Raw genomic sequence first — 4299 nt, 5'->3', positions numbered from 1 at the left:
TTCTGTGAAATTAGCATCACTTGGGAATCTGTGGATGGAAGGACAAGTTCTAGGCTGACCATATGTCCCGTTTTGAACGGGACAGTCCCATTTTTTTAACATTTCCAGACCGTCCCATCATTTCAATATAAATGTCCATTTTGTCCCGTTTTCTTAAAAACCTTACTTAAAAATTTGAAAGTTCCCGCGAACCTGTCAGAAGGCAGTCTGACTTTGGGTGGAAGGAGGGGGAGCTCGGCAGAAGCCGCGGGAAAAAAGCCGCAGAGCTCAACCCGGCGGGAAACCTAAAAAGAAAAAAATAGGATCGGCTGATAGGCGGTGGTCAAAGGGCAGCTGATTGGCTCCTGCCTTGAAAGGGCAGAAGAAAAGAACGTAAAGCACGGCCAGAGGAGGAACGGCTTGTTGGGGACAACCATTCACTAGACTCTCCAGCCCAGCCTTGCCTCTCGCAAACGAAGGAATCCGACGATTCCCAGCCTGAGAAAACCGGAGAAGTTCCTGCCTGCCGATCCAGCCCATTGCCCGGCCCTGCCCCGTTTTGCCATCCCAATGTCCCGTTTTTGTCTCAAGGAAATATGGTCAGCCTAACAAGTTCCTGTCTGTAATCGCAATCAAAATTCAAAGTTGCATGAAGAACTTAGATATAGGTTCAAGACCTGGAAAACCAGAGGCTGTTTGAGGAACATAGAACAGTGCCTTAGACCACATCAGATCTTGATCTATTGTGCTCAGCGTGGATCACCCTGGCTGGCAGAAACTTGCTAGACATACAAGGAAGGAACTTTTCCATCCTAACCTGGTGATGCCCCTGAGCCTTTCTGCAGACCAGCTTCTTGGCTTGCCATCCTGGTATGTATGAAAGGCCTGGTAAGAACATGTTACTTGAACAAGATGCAAAGCCAATTTTTTCTCTTCATGGGATGTCAGCTAGGTGTAAGGTGAGTTGAGTTCCTGCAGAAGCTATGTGTGAACCAAGCTGCAACAGAAGCCCAACTAAACTCAGTTTGTAACCATGCACAGAATGGCAGCTTGAGATGCAAGTCATTCCAAGAAAAGACCCAGAAATCTACAATTCCTGAAGACAGAAAACAGACTTCTTCCAGGCAAATCTCTGCTTTGATAGACAAGAAGATAATTGCACTCTTTTGTACTGCTTGTGTTATTCAACAATTGGTTGGCACTGAGTTTTGGGGCCGTTGTTGACTGCATTGTTGTTTTTATCTAGAATGATCAGTTGGAGACAAGCTCCTTTTGTGTTGAACACACAGAACACACTGGCCCCGACATTCACACATATCTAGTGGAGGACTCCTATAATCAAAGGCAACTTTGCAAAATTTGGCATTCGTTCCACAAAACTCTGCTCAAGATCTGCAGAGTGTCTGTCTGAACAGTACCTACTAGGCCCAAATTCTAGGGCCTAGATCAGGAACCACGTCGCACAGGAACTGCATGAAAAGGTTTTAAATGATAAATAAAGGATTCCCTGCAGATCCACAAGGCAACCTTAAATTTCAGGCCGTATGAAACCATTGTCCGTGCTTTTAGGGATAAAGATTGAAATTCTGGAAAGAAAGCTGCCTGTGCATTTTTGCACAGAAAATCAGATCATCCTGCAAAAGTTAATCTCTTAGCCTAAATGTTATTTGATGTGGAGTCCTCTCTGAGCTTGGTTGTTTGCTTGCAGACATTTTGTTACACAACTAGGTAACATCATTGGTGTGGGTGAATGTGGGGTTTGCTGCCTGTTCTGAAGCACTGGAAGCAAACAACCAAGCTTAGGGAGCATTAAGAACTCCACAGTTCAACCCTGAGCTACAGATATTCTCTTTCATATTTGATGCATCAGGAATAGGTTGCCGAGGACATAGATCTCCCCTGATCCTATACAGGGCACTTGCTTGTTTTACAACCCAAGATGAAGGTTAGACAACATTTATACAGCCTTCTTGTGAAAGCCCATTAAGAACAACTGATCAGCTGCTTGGCCCAATAAGAGTGGTGAGGAAAAAAAAAACAAGGCTGCATTGTTAGGCTAATGGAATAAATAGGTTGGTGCATCTCACTTGCTCAGAGAGAGGCCAAGCGTGCACGGGGGAATAAGTATAGAATTCTGAGTTACATAGATCCATAATTGATGTTCGCTGCTATAATAAATACAATTTAATAGGCTAAGCTTCAGATGGTTTGGAATAATAGCATGATAACCTAAATCCCATTGAGAAGGCAATGAGGAAGCTTGTGATCTTGGCACCACAGCGGACACTGGAAATGTGTTGCCTTGTCGTTAAGAGCGAAGACTATTGTATTAAAAGGGTTGGAGAGAAAACTTCAGATGGCTCCCAGGATGTCCCAAAAGGGCTCTGAAGGTACCCATCAATGAAAAGATCTTTCTGCTCAGCCACATAACCACCAGCGAGGACACCTTTCAGACTGTAGGAATGTTACTGTAGGAATGTTTATCAGAAATAACCAAAGACATGATGAATGGTGGAATTACTGTTGGACTTTACTCCTGTACTGCATACAGGTGTATAGACAACATCTTCTACTATGGACCAGGTTAGGAGACCTTAGCAGGAGATATATGATGCCTAGCTCTCAGCAGAAAGGAACAGCAGGGAGGGTGGGGGCTTGGAGGGAGTAATAGCCAGGGGACTGTCACTATTAAGTGCCTCACTCAACCTAACAGTAGGGCTGGTCCTGCTCTTGACTGTATTTGTATCTCACCTTTCCTCCAGTGAGTTCTCCTCTATACTCTGTTTTATTCTACAGCTTTATGCAGTCAAATTACACTGGTAGAGGGACTGAAGGGCAGACTTGCTTTCTGCTGTTCCAGAGACCAGGGTTAGATTTCAACAGCATAAATCTTAACAGAGATTTGTAGGGTGGGCCCACTTATCTGGGAGGAAATTCTTCCTTATGGAGGTATTCAAGTAGAGATTTGAAAAGCCATGTCTTGGGGTTCTTTAATCTCTGGATTTCCTGTATGGTATAGGGTTTGACCTTGATGGCCTAGCAGATCTCCTCTCCAATAATATGACCGCGTTCATATAACACCACCTCAGGCCAATGAAAGATCTAACAGGTACATTTGTACAACACACTGTGAACATGGAGGGCACCGTATTACCTGCCCCAAGTCCATCTGATCCCTTATTATTTACTCCAATGCGCAAAGACTCATTATGAGATTGAACATGTCCAGTGGAAGGCAACAGAGATGCTGATGGGCCTGGAGACCAAGCTCTATAATTGGGTGTGTTTAGCCTGAAGAAGCAATGAAGTTGAGGTCAAAGAGTAGATCCTCTGATATCTTCAGATGGCTATCTCCCAAATGATGGGAAAGTGTTCCTACATACTGAGGAGTATGGAGGTGGCCTTGAAGAAGGAATTTAATGACCATTATGTAACCATCAGCTTAGCCCAGGTAGACAAGAGGGATGAAGAAAAAATTCAAGACCGCCTTGCCTCGATTCAATTTAGCATAAGAAGGGAGAGGCAGAATCTGTGTCAGGCTTTCAAGTTTCTGTTATTGTACCCTATAATCATAAAGTACAGTTCTAGTAATTCAGTGATCTCTCTTTTCTGACCTGGTCTACCTCAAAGAGCTGTTGTTGTATCACTATCTTTGGAAAGTCAGGACCGGTTTACAACAAATCAGAAGGATCTCATGTCGATACAGGCTGCTGAGCAACTCACTCTGATGGTGGTCGACTCTCCTACGTGAGAGCTTTGTTGCAAGGCCATTAATCAAGGATGCTTATAGCAAAGCAGTTGGGCCTTTGAGGTCTTTTCCAGATCTACAATTCTTCAGAGAAGAGCTTTTTATGTTGCTCAGAAAGTGTGTAAACCCCGGATTTCATCTTTATCCCAGGCATTTATTCTATAAATCCCATCTCTGGTACAAAACTGTTCATGTTGACATAGCATCAAAATCCCCAAGGTTAGGAACTGAAAAAGTGCTTTGAAGTACATTATATCATTGCAGCTCTGTTGCCTTTTGACACATTTTGTTAGTTTAATATATAGGGCGGGTAGGAAAGGGGGTGGGCGGAAGGCAGCACAATTGCATTGTGCAGAATTACATCATAGCCTTATAGACGGTCCTCTGAGACAGATACAAATCTACTCGCAAAAGGAAGGGGAGGAAATAAGAGAGCCTTTCCCACAAATGAAATAATGGCTTTCATGTTTAATAAAAATACTATCTCCTGGGTTTCATCCAGCCACTTCTGCCTTCAGCCCAGCTAATTCAGGCAGACCACAAGATGTTTCTTGTTCGAATCAAGGGGGAAC

This window comes from Candoia aspera, chromosome 15 (assembly GCF_035149785.1).
Source record: "Candoia aspera isolate rCanAsp1 chromosome 15, rCanAsp1.hap2, whole genome shotgun sequence".
NCBI lineage: Eukaryota > Metazoa > Chordata > Lepidosauria > Squamata > Boidae > Candoia > Candoia aspera.
Note: the sequence above shows the minus strand (reverse complement) of the source record.